The following is a 24,359-nucleotide window of genomic DNA, read 5'->3' as shown; positions in this document are numbered from 1 at the left end:
GATAAAAGATACATAAAGACAGAAAATGTAAAGTTATGTTTAATAATGAAAGGTTTGAGGTCTTTGTGCTCTATAGAAGACTGATTGATGATGTTTGGTACATCAATTTGAGTCAGGATTACATAATAATTAGAAATGATTATGTAGTAAGGGTAGCAACATAGAAAGAGTATCATACTTTAAAAAGTTAAGTGTAATAAATGCAAATGAAGACCTATAAACATTACCTATTGATAAAGACTGAGGAAAAAACCTTAAAATAATGACAAAAAAAATCCACTCAACACTGCCTTACATTACTGGGAAAGGGATATCAGAAACATCCTTTTGTTGCCTTAATGTTGTTTAAAAAATAAATGATAAAAATTGAAATAATGCAAAGGCTTACATAATAGTCCACTCAATTCTGGGCCAACAGAATGAACATCCTACTCAAAAGATATTTTTTGTAAGAACATTTGTTAGAATATTTTATTATCTCAAAACACCCAGAAAGTCTATACATTCCTTTCTAAAGATATATTGCCACAGAAAATAGACTATTTTCTACCTTAAATTTATACAGGATTTTGTCAGTCATTCCCTTTTGGCAAAAGTAGCAAACACAGAAAAGCACGCCTTATCTAATAGTAGCTAATGCATTAATTAGATCCAAGTTAATCTGAAAACAGACTGAAACAAATTAAGCAAATTAAATTCTATTTTGAAGTAAAATTTATTCTTACAATCTGAATTGCAGAACTGGTTGACTCCTTCAGAGTTAATCTGCCTTCAGGCAGGTGAATATATAGTCAACAAGGATAAATGGGTTTCTATTCTCTTCCTGAGTTCAATTATGTTTTTTGAAAAAGGGACCATGTCTTGTTTACTATTATATTCTTATCACTTATTACAGTATTGGTCACGCAGTGAGTTCCAGATGGATGGATGGATATAAAAAATAATTACAAGAAAAGACACTAGAATGTTTTCATTTCCATGCTGATTCACTTTTCTTTTTTGCAGGGGGGAGACAGAGTCTCACTATGTCACTGAAGCTGGAGTGCAATGGCATGATCTCAGCTCACTGCAACCTCTGCCTCCCAGGTTCAAGTGACTCTCCTGCCTCAGCCTCCTGAGTAGCTGGGATTACAGATGTGCCCCACCATGCCTGGGAAATTTTTCTATTTTTAGTAGAGACAAGGTTTCACCATGTTGGCCAGGCTGGTCTCGAACTCCTGACCTCGTGATCCACCCACCATGGCATTCCAAAATGCTGGGATTACAGGCGCGAGCTGCTGCACCTGGCCCCGATTCACTCTTGTGACAAATTTCTTCATTTGACAAAATAAAAGACAGAATTTCACTATGAAAATCAATCATCATTGCACACTCTTTAGTCCTCTGCATATATGGATCATGACTGACAAGCAACACTTAATGAAAATATTACTTTTGTGAAGCTCCATAAGGTTTATTAATCAAATACTGGGCAGAAGGTAACACAAAATCTTACCATCTCAATCAGAGGCATGAAAAAAAGTGGGGGTCCAATTCTGGCTCTGACACTTCCTAGTTTTCTAACTTTGGGTGTGTCACTTAACTGCTTAGTACCTCAGTATTTACATCTCTAAAATTGGATGGTTCTTACCTAATAAGGTTCTGGTAAAGATTAAATGAATTAATTCATGTAAAGTCCTTAGAATAGAGTCTGACATATACTATGAGCTTAATAAATGTGAGCTGCCATCATCATCATCATCACCATTCTTGTGATTACTGTTGTTACAAACGTCCAATAGATGATCTTAAAAGATGTTCATAAAATCCCTAAAATGCTTGCTGAATGAGTACTTTCAATCTAACTTGGGTTTAAAATATTAAAGTGCTTCAATTGAAGGCTGTAAACATTGTTACATGGCATTAAAGCTATATTACTGGTAACATTTTTCAATATATTGGTAAAGTACTTTCTTCATAAGCGATTAGATAAAACATGCAAATACCTAGTTTAGCTATTAATTTAGCCAAAAACAACAATAAAGACACTGTTAGCATGATAAAGGATTGATTAGAAAGAGCGCCTGGCCGGGCGCGGTGGCTCACGCTTGTAATCCCAGCACTTTGGGATCACGAGGTCAGGAGATGGAGACCACGGTGAAACCCCATCTCTACTAAAAATACAAAAAAATTAGCCGGGCGTGGTGGCGGGCGCCTGTAGTCCCAGCTACTCGGAGAGGCTGAGGCAGGAGAATGGCGTGAACCCGGGAGGCGGAGCTTGCAGCGAGCCGAGATCGCACCACTGCACTCCAGCCTGGGTGAGAGAGCGAGACTCCATCTCAAAAAAAAAAAAGAAAGAAAGAGTGCCAAAATTCCATAAGATAACAGTAGGTTCAATTCACGGTCCATGACAGTGGCAGTAGCAAGTGAGTAGATAACAGGAGGTCACTATGAGATACTGAGATTAGAATACCAGAATCTAAAACTTAAAGCATCTTTTGAAAGTAGAGTCAAGGTAATTGGTAATAGAATTATAGAAACAGGGTCACAGGCCATTAAAATAATTCTGCCAAACGATATTATTACTGGAAAGGATGCTTTTAATGTGTCACAAGTATATATGCCTGAGTGTTCCTGACCCATAGCATTTTAAAAGCATTGCCTGCCCCTTGATAGGTACAGTCATACTGATTTTTTCTGTCAAACATACTATCTTCATCAATTAAAAAAAAATTTCTTTTAGCATAACCTCAGCAGAGCGTAAGATGTGTCAAATGCTAAATGAATGTTTAATTATCATTCAGCATTACAATAGATATGACTAAGATATAAGGATATTATAAATTGATCATCTAATTATATACATTATGTATGCCTCTATATATGTTTTCATGTATGATCCAAGTCTTTCAATGTAAAAGATCCTATGACATAAGTATCCATTTTCCCTAGTAACCTCCATAATGAAAATGAAACAGCATTTTAGGACCTCATGATAACTATATTCACAATCATTCCAATATTTAAATAAACTGGTCTTTTTACAACATGTCATTTTTAGAAGTAGCTTGGAAGAAACAGAGTTAAAGAATGCTGATAAAAAGGTGTATACTTTTATTTTTATTTTTTATTTTTTTGTTTTTAAGTTCTGGGATACACGTGCAGATTGTGCAGGTTTGTTACATAGGTATACATGTGCCATGGTGGTTTGCTGCACCCATCAACCCATCATCTAGGTTTTATGCCCTGCATGCATTAGGTATTCGTCCTAATGCTCTCCCTCCCCTTGACTCTGACCCCATGACAGGCCCTAGTGTGTGTTGGTCCCCTCCCTGTATCCATGTGTTCTCATTGTTCAACTCTCACTTATGAGTTAGAACACGTGGTGTTTGGTTTTCTGTTCTTGTGTTACTTTGCTGAGAATGATGGCTTACAGCTTCATCCATGTCCCTGCAAAGGACATGATCTCATTCTTTTTTATGGCTGTATGGTATTCCGTGGTGGAAATGTGTCACATTTTCTTTATCCATTCTATAATTGATGGGCATTTGGGTTGGTTCCAGGTCTTTGCTACTGTAAATAGTGCTGCAATAAACATACCTGTGCATGTATCTTTATAATAGAATGATTTATAATCCTTCGGGTGTATACCCAGTAATGAGATTGCTGGGTCAAATGGTATTTCTGGTTCTGGATCCTTGAGGAATCGCCACACTGTCTTCCACATGGTTGAACTAATTTACATTCCCACCAATAGTGTAAAATAATTCCTATTTCTCCACAGCCTCACCAGCATCTACTGTTTGCTGACTTTTTAATAATCATCATTCTGACTGGCATGAGATGGTGTCTCATTGTGGTTTTGCATTTCTCTAATGACCAGTGATGATGAGCTTTATTTCATATGTCTGTTGGCCACATTTCTTTTGAGAAAGGTCTGTTCATATCCTTTGCCTACTTTTTGATTTTTTTTTCTTGTAAATATGCTTAAGTTCCTTGTAGATTCTGGATATTAGACCTTTGTCAGATGGGTAGAATGCAAAAATATTCTTCCATTCTGTAGGTTGCCTATTCACTCTGATGCTAGTTTCTTTTGCTGTGCAGAAGCTCTTTAGTTTAATTAGATCCCCTTTGTCCATTTTGGCTTTTGTTGCCATTGCTTTTGGCAGTTTAGTCAGGAAGTATTTGCCCATGCCTATGTCCTGAATGGTATTGCCTAGGTTTTCTTCTACAGTTTTTATGGTTTTGGGATTTACATTTAAGTCTTTAATACATCTTAATTTTTGTATAAGGTGTAAGAAAGGGGTCCAGTTTCTGTTTTCTGCGTATGGCTAGCCAGTTTTCCAAGCATCATTTATTAAATAGGGAATCATTTCCCCATTGCTTTTTTTTGTGAGGTTTGTTGAAGATCAGATGGTTTTAGATGTGTGGTGTCATATTCTGAGGTCTCTGTTCTGTTGTATCAGTCTATATGTCTGTTTTGGTACCAGTATCACGCTGTTTTGGTTATTACAGCCTTGTAGTATAGTTTAAAGTCAGGTAGTGTGATACCTCCAGCTTTGTTCTTTTTGCTCAGGATTGTCTTGGCTATACAAGCTCTTTTTTGGTTCCATATGAAATTTAAAGTAGTTTTTTTTTTCCAATTCTGTGAAGAAAGTCAATGGTAGCTTGATGGGAATAGCACTGAATCCATACATTACTTTGGGCAGTATGGCCATTTTGACAATATTGATTCTTCCTATCCATGAGCATGGGCTGTTTTCCCATTTGTTTGTGTCTTCTCTTATTTCCTTGAGCAGTGAGTAGTTCTCCTTGAAGAGGTCTTTCACATTCCTTGTAAGTTGTATTCCTGGGTATTTTATTATCTTTGTAGCAATTGTGAATGGGAGTTCATTCATGATTTGGCTCTCTGTTTGTCTATTATTGCTGTATAGAAATGCTTGTGATTTTTACACATTGATTTTGTATCCTGAGACTTTGCTGAAGTTGTTTATCAGCTTAAGGAGTTTTGGGGCTGAGAAGATGGGGTTTTCTAAATAGAATCATGTCATCTGCAAACAGAGACAATTTGACTTCCTCTCTTCCTATTTGAATACCCTTTATTTCTTTCTCCTGCCTGATTGCCCTGGCCAGAACTTCGAATACTATGTTGAATAGGAGTGGTGAGAGAGGGCATCCTTGTCTTGTGCAGGTTTTCAAAAAGAATGCTTCCAGCTATTGCCCATTCAGTATGATATTGGCTATGGGTTTGTCATAATTACCTCTTACTATTTTGTGATATGTTCAATCAATGCCTAGTTTATTGAGAGTTTTTAACATGAAAGGATGTTGAATTTTATTGAAGGCCTTTTCTGCATCTATTGAGATGATCATGTGGCTTTTGTCATTGTTCTGTTTATGTGATGGATTACGTTTACTGATTTGCATATATTGAACCAGCCTTGCATCCCAGGGATGAAGCCAACTTGATCATGGTAGATAAGCTTTTTCATGTGCTGCTGGATTCAGTTTGCCAATATTTTATGGAGGATTTCTGCATAGATGTTTATTAGGGATATTGGCCTGAAGTTTTCTTTTTTTGTTGTTGTGTCTCTGCCACGTTTTGGTATCAGGATCATGCTGGCCTCATAATATGAGTTAGGGAGGAGTCCCTCTTTTTCAGTTGTTTGGAATAGTTTCAGAAGGAATGGTACCAGCTCCTCTTTGTACCTCTGGTAGAATTCAGCTGTGAATCCATCTGGTTTGGGGCTTTTTTTGTTGGTATGCTATTAATTACTGCCTCAATTTCAGAACTTGGTATTGGTCTATTCAGGGATTCGACTTCTTCCTGGTTTAGTTTGGGAGGGTGTATGTGTCCAGGAACTTATCTATTTCTTCTAGATTTTCTAGTTTATTTGTGTAGAGGTGTTTATAGTATTCTCTGATGGTAGTTTGTATTTCTGTGGGACCAGTGGTGATATCAACTTTATCATTTTTTTATTGTGTCTATTTGATTCTTCTCTCTTTTCTTCTTTATTAGTCTGGCTAGCAGTCCCTCTATTTTGATAATCTTTTCAAAAAACCAGCTCCTGGATTCACTGATTTTTTGAAGGGTTTTTCGTGTATCTCCTTCATTTCTGCTCTCATCTTAGTTATTTCTTGTCTTCTGCTAGCTTTTCAATTTGTTTGCTCTTGCTTCTCTAGTTCTTTTAATTGTGATGTTAGGGTTTCGATTTGGGATCTTCCCATCTTTCTGATGTGGGCACTTAGTGCTATAAATTTCCCTCTTAACACTGCTTTAGCTGTGTCCCAGAGATTCTGGTACATTGTCTCTTTGCTCTCATTGGTTTCAAAGAACTTCTTGATTTCTGCCTTAATTTTGTTACATACCCAGGGGTCATTCAGGAGGAGGTTGTACGATTTCCATGTAGTTGTGTGACTTTGAGTGAGTTTCTTAATCCTGAGTTCTAATTTGATTGCACTGTGGTTGGAGAGACTTGTTATGATTTCCATTCTTTTGCATTTGCTGAGGAGTGTTTTACTTCCAATTATGTGGTCCATTTTAGAATAAGTGCTGAGAAGAACGTATATTCTGTTGATCTGGGGTCAAGAGTTCTGTAGATGTCTATTAGGTCCACTTGATCCAGAGCTGAGTTTGAGTCCTGAATATCCTTGTTAATTTTCTGTCTTGTTAATCTGTCAAACATTGACAGTGGGGTGTTAAAGTCTCCCACTATCATTGTGTGTGAGTCTAAGTTTCTTTATAGGTCTCTAAGAACTTGTTTGATGAGTCCAGTTGCTCCTGTATTGAGTGCATATGTATTTAGGATAGTTAGCTCTTCTTGTTGCATTGATCCCTATACCATTATGTAGTACCCTCCTTTGTCTTTTTTGATCTTTGTTGGTTTAAAAGTCTGTTTTATCAGAGACAAGGATTGCAATCTCTGCTTTTTTTTTTTTTTTTGCTTTCCATTTGCTTGTTAAATATTCCTCCATCCCTTTATTTTGAGCCTACGTGTGTCTTTGCATGTGAGATGGGTCTCCTGAATACAGCACACCGATGTGTCTTCACTCTTTATCCAATTTGCCAGTCTGTGTCTTTTAATTGGGGCATTTAGCCCATTTACATTTAAGGTTAATACTGTTTTGTGTGAATTTGATCCTGTCATCATGACTCTAGCTGGTTATTTTGCGCATTAGTTGATGCAGTATCTTCATAGTGTCAGTCATTGGTCTTTATATTTTGGTACGTTTTTGCAGTGGCTGGTACCGGTTTTCCCTTTCTATATTTAGTGCTTCCTTCAGGAGCTCTTGCAAAGCAGGCCTGGTGGTGACAAAATGCCTCAGCATTTGCTTGTCTGGAAAGGATTTTATTTCTCCTTCACTTATGAAGCTTAGTTTGGTTGGATATGAAATTCTGGGATGAAAATTCTTTAAGAATGTTGAATATTGGCCCCCACTCTTTTCTGGCTTGTAGGGTTTCTGTAGAAAGATCTGCTGTTAGTCTGATGGGCTTCCCTTTGTAGGTGACCTAACCTTTCTCTCTGGCTGCCCTTAACAGTTTTTCTTTCATTTCAACCTTGGAGAATCTGATGATTATTTGTCTTGGGGTTGATCTTCTCATGGAGTATCTTAGTGGTGTTCTCTGTATTTCCTGAATTTGAATGTTGGCCTGTCTTGCTAGGTTGGGGATGTTCTCCTGAATAATATCCTGAAGTGTGTTTTCCAACTTGGTTCCATTCTCCATGTCACTTTCAGGTATACCAAACAATCGTAGTTGGTCTTTTCACATAATGCCACATTTCTTGGAGGGTTTGTTCATTCCTTTTCATTCTATTTTCTCCAATCTTGTCTGCACACCTAATTTCAGCAAGGTGGTCTTCAATCTCTGATATCCTTTCTTCTGCTTGATCGATTCAGCTATTGATCCTTGTGCATGCTTCACAAAGATTTTGTGCTGTGTTTTTCAGCTCCATCAGGTCATTTATGTTCATCTCTAAACTGGTTATTCTAGTTAGCAGTTCCTGTAACCTTTTATCAAGGTTCTTAGCTTCCTTGCATTGGGTTAGAACATGATCCTTTAGCTCAGAGAAGTTTGTTATTGCCCACCTTCTGCAGTCTACTTCTGTCAATTCGTCAATCTCATCCTCCGTCCAGTTTTGTGCCCTTGCTGGAGAGGTGTTGTGATCATTTGGAGGAGAAGAGGCATTCTGGTGTTCAGAATTTTCAGAGTTTTTGCGCTGGTTTTTCCTCATCTTCGTGGATTTATCTACCTTTGATCTTTGAGGCTGATGACCTTTGGATGGGGTTTTTGTGTGGGGGGTCTTTCTTGTTGATGTTGTTGTTGCTTTCTGTTAGTTTTTCTTCTAACAGGACTCTCTTCTGCAGTTCTGCTGGAGTTTGCTGGAGATCCACTCCAGACCCTGTTCACCTGGGTATCACCAGTGGAGGCTGCAGAACAGCAAAGACTGTTATCTGCTCCTTCCTCTGGAATTTTCATCCCAGAGAGGCACCGGCCTGATGCCAGCTGCAGCTCTCCTGTATGAGGTATTTGTCAACCCCTGTTGGGAGGTCTCTCCCAGTCAGGAGGCATGGGGGTCATGGACCCACCTGAGGAGGCTGACTGAGCCTTACCAGAGCTGGTGTGCTGTGCTGGAAGAACTCCCTTATCAGGATCAGCTGCTGTCTTCGAAGCCGGCAGGCAGGAAAGATTAAGTCCACTGAAGCTGCGCCTGCAGCCGCCCCTCCCCACAGGTGCTCTGTCCCAGGAACATGAGAGTTTTATCTGTAAGCCCCTGACTGGGGCTGTGGCATTTCCTTCAGAGAGGCCCTGCCCCTGAGTAGGAATCTAGAGAAGCAGTCTGGCCACAGCTGCTTTGCCACGCTGTGATGAATTCCGCCCAGTCCAGACCTGTCAGTTTCAGCACTGTCAGGGGAAAACCACCTACTAAAACCTCAGTAATGGCGGATGACCCTATCTAGCACCAAGCTTGATCATCCCAGGTCGACTCCAGACTGCTGTGCTGGCAGCGAGAATGTCAAGCCAGTGGTTCTTAGCTTGCTGAGCTCCGTGGGAATGGGACCTGCTGAGTGAGACCACTTAGCTCCCTGGCTTCAGCCACCTTTCCAGGAGAGTAGATGGTTCTCCTGTTTCGCTGGGGTTCCAGGCACCGCCGGGGTACAAAAACAACTCCCACAGCTAGCTGAGTGCCTGCCCAAACAGCTGCCCAGTTTTGTGCTTGAGACCCAGGGCCCTGGTAGTGTAGGCATATGAGGGAATCTCCTGATCTGCAGATTGCAAAAATTCGTGGGAAAAGCGTAGTATCTGGGGCGGGTAGCACAGCCCCTCACCGCTTCCCTTGGCTAGGGGAGGGAAGTCCCTGGCTCCTTGCACTTCCTGGTAGAAGCGACGCCCCATCCGGCTTCTGCTCACTCTCTTTGGGTTGCACCCACTGTCTAACCAGTCCCAGTGAGATCAACTAGGTACCTCCCTTCTGCATTTGTCTCGTTGGGAGCTGCAGACTGGAGCTGTTTCTGTTTGGCCATCTTGGCTCCTCCATCCCCAAAATGAAAAGGTGTATACTTTTACTGTACTTGGTCTAGCTCTTTTAAAAGTAGGTAACTTTTAAAAAGTATTTAGAAAGGAAATACAACAGACCATATATTCTGATTTCTTCATGACTGAAAAAGCGTCAGATAATTCAAAGATAAGAGCATGAATGTACAGTCCATCGAAATCTGAGTAGAAGCCAAAGGATTAAGTTGCTATTAATATCAACAAGGTTTCAGGAAGTTTCCCTATCCTACTCCTCCACCAAGCCCTGGTTGAAATCAGAACTGAAAACAGCAGTTGGTATATGGAAAGGTTTCAACTTCAGCACTGAGAAAACTAATATTTCACAAGAACTAGAACATTGCGGGAGATCAGGAAAGAAGGAAAAATAGAAATTGCTTTAATAAAGAAGCAAGGAACATGATGTAAAGAAAGAAATATCCCTGGATCAAGCTTTACATAAATGCTTGCTTGAGAGACTGGAGTGTAGAATTATGCCATTGGCAAATATTAATAAAAAGACACAGATACACACATATACATAGAGATACATGTGTACATGTATATATGCATGTATACATATACTCCATACATATATATGGAATAAAAGCAATTTAAGCTATACAACATGATAAAGCAAGTTATTTTTATAAGAAATGTATTATCAGTTTTTATGTTCAGATACACACATGCACACACACACATATATACATATACACACATACACATATGTTGATATAATCCTCAAAAAAACCACCTTATGGGAAGATTACTTAGATTGAGGGTGGCTAACTATTATAAGGGGAGATTATAAAAAATAGGGTAAGAGAAAAACTCAGCACTGCCTTCCTCTGAAACATGCCTTAGCTTATGGCTAGGTGCTTTTCCTCCCATCTACTACCCGTCCTGACCCCATCCTCCCAAAGCACTTACTTCTCTGCTTGTGAATTCTTCTTTCTACATTCACATCCCCTCACCTTTAATCAAGTTTGGCCATGGCTCACATGTCAACCTAATATATTTGAAATACAAAGGATATCTCCTGCTTTCCTTTCTTAACAAAGTATAATGCTGTCAAAGTATGAGGGGATTTGTGAGCTGACAGGGATGAAAATAACAAATGAATGTGTTGGAAAATCACTGCGACTTTACGATAACAGAAGACCACACTACTTAAACTATGTAGTTGAAGTTCAATATATGTGATGAAACCCAGCAGGTACCTACTTGTCTATAGTCAGCACTGTACTAACTGATAAAAAATGTGGTAGCTGGCATGGATCATCAGCTTAAAGAGGTTATAATTTTAATGAAATAAAAGACCAGAAGAAATAATATACTTAAGGCATTGCTGGTGATTCTGTAAATTCATAGTATTTTACATAGGAATGAACTTTTATTATAAATGCAAATACATTAAATGCAAATTAAAATACATTTGTGCCTATATATGTATAATATACATATTCAAATTAAATAAGTTCTAGTTTCATCCACTTTGTAAGTTTTCATAGAAAAACTTCTGTGACCAAGTATAACAATGGACAAGTTTAGCTTAAAAGGTATATTAAAATCTGATGGTCCTTATGTTAATATATATATATATACACACGTACGCGTGTGTATATATATATGTATATACGCGTGTGTGTGTGTGTGTGTGTGTGTGTATTTTGTTGTTGTTGTTAGTATATCTCAATGATTTGACCAGGAATGTTTTAGGTAAATAAAACAGAATCCTTAGGTTTCTTATATATCTCTCTAGAGTCGTCTAATGAGTTTTTCTTTTTAACCGTAAGATGAGCTTCTCAACATTCATGAGACATGCACCAGAATCATTCATTCCCCTTGTCTTTTGAAAGAAACAAATAGTTTTCAGCTGACTCCCATGAATCTGACAGTCTCTCTTTCTGAGTCCTATAAAGCTGTCTAAGTGATGCAAACATAACTGGCTTGCTTTAGAATACTGAATAGCATTTTCTATTTATTTTTATTCAACTGGAAATACACAAGGCTGGGGAAATACAGAAAAGAATTAAAATAACTGGTTTTTAAAGAACAACCTGGTCAAATTAGTAAATATCTTAGCCCTTGACAGCCAACATGGTTGTGGTCAAGGAAAATCATAAAATGACCTAAACACTTCAAACTTAACCTTGGGAAAAGGCTGAAGAGTAGCCATTTGTTAAGCTGAAGCTACTAATTCTGCAAATCAGACATATAAATATCACCCTACCATGCCCCTGGTAAACAAGAGAACTGAAACAAATGTCATCTATAGTAAGCAAGGCACAGTAAATATACTTTAAAATGCAGATATAGCTCATGAACTACTATAGAATTATCTTCCAATAAAATAGGCTAACTAAATTTCTTACATATGTGATCGATTGTTAGATGTCTGAAGGAAGTTTATAAGAATAACTTACACTCTACCTTATATGAGATGAAGAATCACACAGTGTTTCTCCTTCTTATGGTCCTAAGATATTCGAATTTGAACTATTCTTAAAATGAGGCATATATAGAAAATGTAAGCACATAATTTCTTTAGTATTAGGAAGTTGTGTTTATGATTTGTGTCTATATGTGTATATACTTATGTACATGAATGTACAAATAACCTTCCATGTGACTCAGAACACATCTCATGGGGAACACAATTAGTCCTCACTATACATTTATGAATTAAGTTACCATTTTTCTTTTGGCACATGAGAGGGAATAGAGATAGTATATGAGTATAGTGAGTACGGCAGCCAGGCAATGGCAGAACAAGAACTGGCCTTCACTTATATTTACCTTTCATTTAATTTTCTTTTACCAGTTACACATTATTGTTTTTTATGTATTTCCTCAAAACTTCCTAACACCTGTAATCCCAGCATTTTGGGAGGCTGAGGCGGGTGGATCACTTGAGGTCAGGAATTCAAGACCAGTCTGACCAACATGGTGAAACCCCATTTCTACTAAAAATACAAAATTAGTCAGGCGTGGTGGCACATGCCTGTAATCTCAGCTACTTGGGAGGCTGAGGCAGGAGAATCGCTTGAACCCGGCAGGCGGAGGTTGCAGTGAGGCAAAATCACACCACTGCACTCCAGCCTGGGCAACAAAAGCAAAACTCCATCTCAAAAAAAAAAAAAAAAAACCGAAAAAAAAGAAATAAAAATCCTTTTTCATTTACATTTTCCAAATGAAAATCAGATGTGTACCAGCTGCAAATATACACTCTCAGTATAGAAATTGCATTTAAAATAACTATACAGTGATACCTGGCTCATTTCCTATATTTGAATCTGGAAAGAAATTGTTGGTAAAGGTCAGAGTGAACATTTTCCCTTTTTTTCTTTAACAAACTTCCAGTACTAGCTCATAAGTGAAGCATTTCATGTTATTTCTTTCCTGGTATCTCTACCATTTCTGTGTTTATTAGCATTTGATGACAAATCCCGTTATTAGTTCTGTGAATTTTATACCACTAGAACCACATTTTCTATCAACAAATTTCTGTTAGCATCTGATGATGTCCTAATGCCTACAATCTTCTGTTACATCCTGCTTGGCTTCAGAGCAGATCAGAAGGCAGTAACATGGAATTGAATGAACAAAGGTAAGATATAATACTGAAAATCCCCTTTTATTGTTCTTTCTCTATATACTGCAATACAACAAATCTATACACACGTACGTGCGTATGTATGTGTGTGTATATGTGTATGACTATAACTCTGATTCTGAGTTCTGGATCCAGTGATAAGCAACAGAGCTCTGCTAGCCTGTGTAATTGTCCCCATGTGTTTCCAATACCTAGTAGCTTCTGAAGATATCACTGACATATTCTTTCTTATTTTGTCTCATATTTGAAATACAGTTATGATTTTAGTCATTTATTGCAATTAAATCTTGTAAAGAATGCTTTATTTTATTTTGAAAAACAATGGCATCATTTCAAATAATTAACTTGTGTTCTCTTTACACACACATTTTTATTTATTTGCTTCTAAGTTAACTACCCAGCTACTGATAAGCTCTTTTGCTGTATGAACAATCATGTTTACTACTGCCCCATGGATGCTTACTCTTTTTTTTTTTTTTTTTTTTTTTAGCAATATAATGTTATTTGCTTTCCTTTTATTTTTTTAATATGTAGAACACGATATTTCAACATTAAAAATTTGTAACACGGTAGGCCAGTGCGGGCTTAGACTTTTTGTATTACTTTCCATTTATTAGCAATCTATCCACTTTTTTTTTTTTTTTGAGACGGAGTCTTGCTCTATCACCCAGGCTGGAGTGCAGTGGCGAGATCTCAGCTCACTGCAACCTCCACCTCCCAGGTTCAAGCGATTCTCCTGCCTCAGCCTCCTGAGTAGCTGAGATTACAGGTGTGTACTACCACACCCAGCTAATTTTTGTATTTTTAGTAGAGACGGGGTTTCACCATGTTGGCCAGGCTGGTCTTGAACTCCTGACCTCAAGTGATCTACCCGCTTCGGCCTCCCAAAGTGCTGGGATTACAGGCGTGAGCCACTGTGCCCGGCCTAATCTATCCACTTTTAATCATTTCTCATTTCACCAGTGAGACCAGTCAATGGCAATTTCCAATTATACTTCGAGACAATGCTGAAGTTACACTTTAATATTTAATTAAAAATTCATTATGATGCCCCAAATGTATGATTATACAATATATTTTGATGTTCTATATATTTCACCTATCTCCTAGAAGATATCACTTACTTTTTAGTTTTGTTTATAACTTTTTTTTAATTATGGAATTGATCAAGTGACATATATCAAAATTTACATGAGGTTTTCTCCTAAACTTTCACGCTCAGTAAGCCCAGCCCTATCCTAAGATTAAACAATAGCCACCTAGGTTTTGTTGTCCTTTATTGATTCATTTTATTAGCTTTTGCTTTTTTTTTTTAATCACTACAAAATTTATTTTAGAATATGGTAAGGTTGGGACCATACTCCCCAACCAAATGGTTTAACCAATTATTACAGAACTGTTGATTAAGTAATCCATCCTTGAGGAAGGTGGTTATACAGTTTAGGAAACAATTTTGAATGATCTAAAAATAGACCTCACGCTTGTAATCCCAGCACTTTGGGAGGCCGAGGCGGGCGGATCACGAGGTCAGGCGATCGAGACCACGGTGAAACCCCGTCTCTACTAAAAATACAAAAAATTAGCCGGGCGTGGTGGCGGGCGCCTGTAGTCCCAGCTACTCGGAGAGGCTGAGGCAGGAGAATGGCGTGAACCCGGGAGGCGGAGCTTGCAGTGAGCCGAGATTGCGCCACTGCACTCCAGCCTGGGCGACAGAGAGACTCCGTCTCAAAAAAAAAAAATAAATAAATAAAAAATAAAAAATAGACTTTCCTAATAATGTGGGCTCTTTCTCTTGCTGACATAAATAATATGTGCCTGTAAACTGTTAAGCTAAAAAATGGTTCATTTAATCACATTTAATTGAGTTTATGATTTTATACTTAATTCTAGCTTAAACTCTATAACAATACTATTTATTTTCTCCCCTCCCCTCTCATCATGATGTTTAAGGTAGGATATCTGGACAGGTGAAATCACTAAAACAAATTCAACAATTTGAAAATATTTCTAGGGGCCGGGCACAGTGGCTCACGCCTGTAATCCCAGCACTTTGGGAGGCCAAGGCGGGCGGATCACGAGGTCAGCAGATTAAGACCATCCTGGCTAACACAATGAAACCCCGTCTCTACTAAAAATACAAAAAGAAATTAGCCGGGCTTGGTGGCGGACGCCTGTAGTCCCAGCTACTTGGGAGGCTGAGGCAGGAGAATGGCTTGAACCCGGGAGGCAGAGCTTGCAGTGAGCCAAGATCACGCCACTGCACTCCAGCCTGGGCAACAGAGCAAGACTCTGTCAAAAAAAAAAAAAAAAATTTCTAGGATATTAAAATGGAATCATACCATTATCTGGTAGGTAGGGAAGGGAGAGACCATTTTTAATACTAATATGCAAAGAGAAACATTACCGTAGAACAGAGATATGGAGCAAACGCAAGACTTGTAGTCATATGACCTGAGGTTCTAAATCTGACTCTGCGACTTATTAGCTAGTTCTTCTGCTTTGGGCACATTACTTAAGGCACCTGAGCTTCAGTCTGTCACCCACAAAATGAGAGTAAGAGCCAATATGTCCTCACAGTGTTTTCAGAAAAAACAAAGCCTGACAATGTATGTAAAAGATACACTGAATACCAAAAAGAAATAAGCAAGTGTTTATTATATAAAGTATTATCCAAATATATAATATTATGACAAAACTAACTTATTTATAGACCAGAAATTAGAATCCATAATCCATGGATTTAAATTTTCCAGTTGGCTTGATTGCCTAATTCCAGCAGAGAAAGCAAAGTGACTAGGTAGTTCCTTGAGTCATATAATATTTTGTGAGGATGCTAAAATCCTGCTAAAGAGCAAAATAAAATAAATGAATATAACATGTAATTAAAAGTATTATGCAAGTATATTTTCCATTCAACTTGTCAGCATAAACTTCACCAGAAAATGAAATCGCTTTTCCAGCACCAGGAGGCAACCAAATAGAATGCAATCAATGTCTTTATTAAATGATACCAACTGGGAGATAACTTAGTCTTAGTACAAGGACAATAAAAGGCCTTAAATTTTTGACAAGACAAATGTGCCTTTAATTCACTTTAATAAAATAAGAGAAATCAATAATTAAAATGTGCCTGAGAAACTAAATTAACTGCATAATGAAGGTAACCCAATGAAGTACTGGCACATCAAAATATAGGAAGTATAAATCTGGTAAAAGAAGAAAAATAAAATTGACAAAGTTCAAGTTAATTTAAGAATAGAAATGTGGGCTGGGCATGGTGGCTTATGCCTGTAATCCCAATACACTGGGAGACTGAGGCGGGAGGATTGCTTGAGCTCAGGAGTTTGAGGCCAGCCTGGCCAACATGGTGAAACCCAATCTGTACAAAAAATGCAAAAATTAGCCGGGCATGGTAGCGAGCGCCTGTGGTCCCAGCTACTAAGGAGGCTGAGGTGGGAGAATCGCTTGAGCCTAGGAGGTCGAGGCTGCAGTGGGCCAAGATGGCACCACTGCACTCCAGCCTGGGCGACAGAGAGAGACCCTGTCTCAAAAAAAGAGAAAAAGAGAAAGAAAGAAATAATGTATTATTTAGGAAAAAGAGAGGGAATTTGTTGCTTTACTCAGAGCTGTGGACTAGGAATATGAATGTGTAGGTTCTAGTTTTAATTCCATGATTTCTTAGTAGTGAGTCTTAAGTAACTCTCTTAACTTCTCTTAGGCCTTACTTTTCTCAACTATGAAATAAGGAGATTAAACTAGACCAGTTGTTCTCAGGTGTTAGGGTTTCAGAAACTGCAAAAAATTGGGAGACACTTTCTATACTGCCAAATTATGCTATTATTTTAAGAGGAAAATTCCTACCATCTATCATCACCGTCATCTCATAGAAGTAGGATATTTTATCATGAAAAAATATGTAAAGGAAATAATCTCAGAATAAAGGAGCAGTTCTTTATATTGAATACATTTAGCTTAAATTTCTGTGTGTTTTAAATTATCATTTACGGGCTGATGAAAACTTCACAGGTTAACACTGGTTCACAGAACAGTGTTTTAGCAAATGGAATCTAAGGGCACATCTAGCTCTTATATTCTATGGCTCAACTCCTTTTTGGATACTCTCTTGCTTTACAAAATAGGTATATGCATGGATTTAAAAAGCAAGTATTAGTGTTAAGGGTATTATTGGGCATTGGGGTAGAGATAAAGAGAACTTCTACTTTTGAAAAAGTACTTTTCTTTTTCTTTCTTTTTTTTTTTTTTTTTTTTGAGACAGAGTCTCACTCTCTTGCGCAGGCTGGAGTGCAGTGGCACAATCTTGGCTCACCAAAACCCCCGCCTCACGGGTTCAAGTGATTCTCCTGCCTCAGCCTCCCGAGTAGCTGCAAGCACCCTACAGGTGCGAGCCACCATGCCCAGCTAATTTTTGTATTTTTAGTAGAGAAGGGGTTTCACTATGTTGGCCAGGTTAGTCTCAAACTCCTGACCTCGTGATCTGCCCACCTTGGCCTCCCAAAGTGCCGGGATTACAGGCATGAGCCACTGCCCTCAGCAAAAGTACTTATTTTTCATTGTGCTAAGGCAAAGAGTCTTGTCTGGGATAAATTCTTGTTTCAGTGTGGCCATTTTACTATTAGGTTCACGGACATGCTAATGTTCAGTTTTTCACTGCTTCCTTTTGAAATGATTAGAGTAGACTCATACTCATCTTTTCAGCACTTATTTGGAGGGCAGCAAAGCTCATGCTGCTATCCAGTCACTTTTCTTTCTTCTCCCTTGTCTCCCTAAGATTTAACTATAAACTGACGATATTATGGAAGTCAAAAATTAAGGGAACTAAAGTATAAAAAGTATCTTGTTTGTGTTATACTTGGGATCATATAAACAGAATGCTAATGAATGAATTGTAGGTTTTTAAGGGTTATTTTCCAAACTTAGCAAGGTAATTAACATATCATGCTAATACAAATATTAATAGAAATATATATATACTTTGAGCAGCCTGCAGCCTACACCCTACTTTCCTAGAGCTGAGAGAAGAGTGAGACTACACTCCTTAAGCCTGCTTCCCAGGGAAGATACAAAATGCTTTCTCAGTATCTATCCCACTAGAGATTTTAAAAGGAAGAACTCTGAAGGAACAAATCCAACAAATGTGTAATTTTTTATTTCTACACTTGATCTTAGCCAAAAGGCCAAGAAGCAATACATTTTTTTTTTTTTTTTTTTGAGACAGAGTTTCCCTCTTGTTGCCCAGGCTGGAGTGCAATGGCATGATCTTGGCTCACAGCAACCTCTGCCTCCCAGGTTCAAGCGATTCTCCTGCCTCAGCCTCCCAAGTCGCTGGGATTACAGTCATGCGCCACCAAGCCCAGCTAACTTTGTATTTTTGGTAACGACAGGGTTTCACCAGGTTGGTCAGAATGGTCTTGAACTCCTGATCTCAGGTGATCCGCCTGCCTGGGCCTCCCAAAGTGCTGGGATTACAGGCATGAACAACTGCATCCGGCCGGTTTTTATTTCTCTGTATGAGAGTCAGGTCCACTTAGCATTTGAAAGAGGGGGCTACTCCACAGAGAATTAGGTGGGGAAAGGAACAGGACTTTATGGGATTAGGACAAAGAACTTTGCCTTGTGACTTCAGATAATGAACTGGGGGAAGGACTGGCAATGATTCACCTTCTAGAGTCCTGTACCTATGATTTTTTTTTTTTTTTTTTTTTTTTTTTTGAGACGGAGTCTCACTCTGTCACCCAGACTAGAGTGCAGTGGCACGATCTCAGCTCACTGCAACCTCCGCCTCCCGGGTTCAAGCAATTCTCTGCCTCAGCAGGGATTACAGGCGCCTGACACCACACCTGGCTAATTTTTGTATTTTCAGTAGAGACGAGGTTTCACCATCTTGGCCAGGCTGGTCTTGAACTCCTGACCTCGTGATCCACCCACCTCAGCCTCCCAAAGTGCTGGGATTACAGGCGTGAGCCACTGCACCCCGCCGATTTACATTGTCTTGCTAACTAAGGAGCAACACAGGACAGCATCCCCAGTGAGGCTGACCCTTATGTCATCCTTCTGAAGTTGCTAAGATACGTACTTTGAAAAGTTCCTAAAAGTTACACAATATGTAGTTTAAACTCTATTGGTCCTATTAAGGGTACATGTTTTTAAATTCCCTCCACTCTGCTGAAACAAAAGGCAGCCCGCAGAAAAACCTTTAAACCTTTGAAAACTTTTCCCAATCTGGACTGGCATAGGTATCCTAGAATCACAAATCTGTTCATCTACCCTAGTGATGGCCCATGCCACTATAACTAAAAACCTCTATCATTCAAGGACTGCACACTCTGGAGACTAGTGCATTGTACAAACACAAAGAATGGGGCTACAAATGCCATGAATTCACAAAGAATTTGGTTGAAAAACAGAGCACATCATCAGTGGTGAAGCAAATGACGAGAAACCTAGAAACCAAGAGATTAAATTCTAAATCTGTTTCTGCTACTTTTTCATTATTTAAGACTAATAAAGCCGTTTTGATACTGTCTATGTGAAACAGACATTTTCTAATAGCACTAGAGTTTTTCTCCTGAGCCAAAACACTCATGCACATAGGATACAACTTAACAAGCCAAGTAAGAGTGCCCAGAGTTTGAGTAGGCAGCCTTTATTGCCTATGTGTTGACAATCTCAGCCTCTGCTCTTGCCCTAAGGGCACTGCAATCATCATACCTGCCTAGTTAAGCATCTCTCTAGGGCCTTGCCCTTCAGAGGCAGGTAACTCAAACAGCATGCCAGCTTTAAAGGTTACATTTTCTCACAATAAATCCTACTCACTTTTTGTTTTCTTTTTATTTTCGGCTAGGCAAAAAGAGATTTTTTTAAAATTGCTTCTTATTTTTTAACCTTTTTCTTCATTTAGTAGAGACATTAATTTTATAATATTGGACATAGGGGTTGGCAATTTTTAATAAAGAAAATAGTTTTATACATCAATGGCAATAGATGGGTTAAAATACAATTTGTAATTCACTATCCATATCCTAAGATAAACCCAGGAATATACAGTACTTCCGTAGTGTCCAGCCATTACTTAGCAAGGGAAGAGGGAGGGAGGGAGGGGGGGAAGACTGATTCTGAGAAAAGTTTCATAGACCAATTGTTTTGTGGCTTGTTTCTCAGACTGTTCTCTCTGGTAAATACGACCTTGGGGGCCACATCTTTCTTCTGTTCTTCTATATACCACTGCTACAAGACCTCTAATCAAGCCCAGTTATTGATTACCCTGGGTTCACATAAGGCTTTTTGGTTAGTCAACCTTTCCTTTAACCTCCGCTCTTCAGACATCAGAATAATGTCTTCATTCATCTCTTGAACTTGCTTACATACCGGAATTATTTGCCCAGCTTTTCTCTTTCTACATCTAACTAAATTCCTGTGCACCTCCCATCCTCCTCATTTTCAGCTAAAATAGCTGTCTTGGCACAGTGAAGAAAAAGTAATCTTGCCAACTTCTCTGGCTGTTATTTACCTTTCTCCTTTTCTTAGCTTTCCACTGGCACCCTGTCCTCACATGCTCATATATATCCATAAAATTCACAATTGGATTACTAGAGAATGTAAATGATGGTAGCACTTTTAAAGCAAGAAATGTGAGATGCAAAAGCTACAAACATTTTACACCACTCAACAGAGAGAATATGCTTTCCATGTTGCAGGACGTGGCATAAATGTGCTTCTATTACCATAATAAACCATTTAAAAATTATTTTTTAAAACTCTGTACATATGAATGTAATTAAAATGCTCTGTTGCATTGTAAATCTAAAGTAAGTTAGGGAACAACCTTTGTTTCTTTGCTGAAAGACTAACGTCTGTCTGTTATTAAAGTTATGCAGAGCAAAGAACTCAAATTCATTCCTATGGTGGTTAAACTATGTACTCATTATTAAACAGTCTGAAGTTGAAATCAATTTAAACAATATAACAAACTTCTAGTAATTTTTCAACAAATAAGTTTATCTTGTTCTCTTTTTTATCTACTGAGCTATCAGTTAAATGGGAAGAAGAAACAGTAAAGCTCTTTGCTTACCTTCATGGCTATTCGTATTGGATGGTCCATTGCTTCTGCTTCTTCCACTACTGCTTCTATTAAGTGAGCCCTTCCAATCTACCTTTCCCAGTCTCCTCAACCTCTTCTGTGGAATATCTCCATAACTATGTCACCACCAAACTTAAAGGCCTGATAGCAGCTTATTCTTTTCAATTTCTCTGTAGACATTGATGGTGTTGTTTTACTCCCTAGTATTCTAAAAATGCTTTCTTCTTTTGGCTCCTGAGATAAAGCACTGATTTTGGTTATCCCCCTTTTCTTTTGTAAGTCTTTCTTGGCGAGTTCTTTTCAACCTCATCCTAAATGTAGGCATTATTCTCTAAGATTTTATCTGCAATCTTCTCTACTCCAAAGACTTTTCTTTGAATTTACCTATTATCTTTTTGGCAACTTCCAAATCTCTCTCCAGGTAAAACTTCTAACTACATGCTTATAATCTTCACCCAGAGTAATCCAGAACTAAATCTAAACCCGTCATTTTCACCCTGCTCTCCAACCTCAATAGCTCTAGGAAAGTAGGTGTAGGCTGCAGGCTGCTCAAAGTATATCTATATTTCTATTAATATTTGTATTAGCATGATATGTTAACTACCCTGCTAAGTTTGGAAAATAACCCTTAAAAACCTACAATTCATTCATTAGCATTCTGTTTATATGATCCCAAGTGTAACACACTTTAGTTCTTAATTTTTGATTTCCAAAAACTCCTTACTTATATTGATTATTATATTCCCCAGTCTCTTATATTTTGTCATTTGCTTATTTTTACCACCGAACTGTCTATAATTCAATCACATTGCTACAAACTAGTTAAGGTACTCATCACATTTCATATGGAAGATAATATAGGTACTTAGGCCAGGCATGGTGGCTCACGCCTGTAATCTCAGCACTTTGGGAGGCCGAGGCAGGCAGATCACTTGAGGCCAGGAGTTCAAGACCAGCCTGACAAACATGGTGAAACCTTGTCTCTACTAAAAATACAAAAATTAGCTGGGCATAGTGGTGTACTCCTGTTGTCCCAGCTACTAGGGAGGTTGAGGTTGGAGAATCACTTGAAGCCGGGAGACAGAGGTTGCAGTGACCACCACTGCACTCCAACCTGGGCAACAGAGAGAGACAGTTGCGAAAAAAAAAAAAAAAAAAAAAAAAAAAAAAAAAAAAGCTACTTAATTAGTCTTCAATCCCTACTCCTTCCTCTAATACATTCTCATCACTTTCTCCAGAATAAGTGGCAATTTGTGCTCATATTCCCTGTTACTACAGACTGATAATTCCTACTAAATGAATTCCATGATAGTAGGTTGTATTAAGTTACTATACTATTGAATCTGTATGGGAAAAGGCCACAAGCGTATGGATAGAGTGGAATCTTGCAAACAATATGAGGTCATTCCTGGTAACAATCAACTTGAGAAAAGGCATTTCTTTCATTCTAGAAACAGGAATTAAGAGAGTGGTCCTTACGTAAACGGGCAAAAGGACATAACTTTCTTGTACTATATTCAAGAGTCATAAAATCCAGACTGATTATCTTGGATGATGTGTATCAAATGACACTCAAAACATGGAAGCAGACCAAAATAGTGGAAATGAGGAGTCAAGGCAAAGCCCCTCACTTTCCATAGGTCTCTTTGTGGAATGGGCTTGGCCCTGTAGGCTGCATTAGCTAGAGGGAGATTAGAATCCTGTAGTATGCAAGCCAGTTTATTTAGATTTCTTATACCTTCCCTGTTTCTTCCTTAACAAATGTCTTGATAAAAATATCAACTTTTCTCAATTGTGTTAAAGAAAATGAAGCACTCCCAATCCTGCCTCATGCTTGGGTATACCCAAAGTCTTCATAAATTTATAAATCATCATGCTAAAAATCAAGAAGTAGTGTGGATTATGCAAAATAACTGATGCCAAACTACTGGCAACTGTTTCTTAGAGAAAATCAATTGGAAGGTAAATGCATAACATATTTTTATTTTGGGTAAATTCTCTGTGGATACCATTGTGGGAAAGGAACAGGCATAAGAACTGGATATTAGTACAGGTGGGTAGATTTTAATTTGGTTTAAAAATTAAATTAAAAGGCTATTAATAATTAGATTGGTGTCAACCAGTAGGAGGTTTAGGGTAGTTAGTTGAAGGCATTTCTTGTTCCTTTTTCAAAAATAATCAATGACTTAAAAGAAGCTGTTTGAAGGTATACTTGTGAAATTTACAAATGACACAAAACCCAAAGGGATTGCGAATATGCTAGATGATAGAGTCAGGATTCAAAATTTTGTAATGGGTAGCAGTGTTGAACTGAAACCAAACAAAAATTAAATTCACCAGGGATAAATGAAAATCTTACAATTAGTTTTTTAAAAATCAATTATATAGGTCCAGGATTTGGAATAATCTAACTTGACAGAAGTTTGTGTTTATAAAAATAAAAGAAAAAAAGGAATGAGGTTTTTCGTTGACCACAGAGTCAACATGCATTCACAGCAAGATGCAATTACTATAAAAGCTAAAAAACTGTCATCAATAATTTAGGATGGGAACTCATACTTCAAAGATTTGACCTTTGAACCTACAATGTATAAGGCATTGTTCAATTGTATTATGCAAAGGTAAAACTTTATTTGAAGCATTAGGTTAAATAACATATGACATTTTAGAAGGGGCATTGACAAATTATAATAAATAAGAGAGGGAATAACCAACATTCTGGAGGAGTCAGTAATCAAGAAATGGTTGACAAAGTATGCATAGGTACCATAGAAAAGTACTTTAGAAAAGTAAACAAAATGGAAAGAGCTTCAAATATTTAAATAACTGTCATGAGGAAGAGATAAGTCTCAGAAAGTCTCAGATTCTGTATTGTCCCCCATGGTGGAACTGAGTGAGAGCTGACAGGAGGACAGATCTCAATTCAGTATGAAGAATTGAGATATATATATATATATATATATTTTTTTTTTTTTTTTTTTGAGACAGGGTCTCACTCTGTCTCCCAGAGTGCAGTGGTGCAATTTTGGCTCACTGCAACCTCTGCTTCTTGGGTTCAGGCGATTCTCGTGCCTCAGCCTCATGAGTAGCTGGGATTGGTGACGGATGCCTGTAATCCTGTGTCATTTTTT

At 38.1% G+C, this 24,359-nt stretch overlaps 1 protein-coding gene and 1 pseudogene across 3 annotated transcripts in view; both read right to left on the bottom strand.

The window, feature by feature from the left end:
• DIAPH2 (diaphanous related formin 2) overlaps nt 1-24,359 on the bottom strand; it is a 953,710-nt gene that overhangs the window by 426,423 nt on the left and 502,928 nt on the right. The gene's annotated exons all lie outside the window — the stretch shown is intronic.
• On the bottom strand, nt 18,128-18,337 carry LOC129476637 (uncharacterized; annotated as a pseudogene).

Source organism: Symphalangus syndactylus, chromosome X, assembly GCF_028878055.3.
Source record: "Symphalangus syndactylus isolate Jambi chromosome X, NHGRI_mSymSyn1-v2.1_pri, whole genome shotgun sequence".
Taxonomy (NCBI): domain Eukaryota; kingdom Metazoa; phylum Chordata; class Mammalia; order Primates; family Hylobatidae; genus Symphalangus; species Symphalangus syndactylus.
Note: the sequence above shows the minus strand (reverse complement) of the source record. Positions and strands in the feature narration are given on the sequence as shown.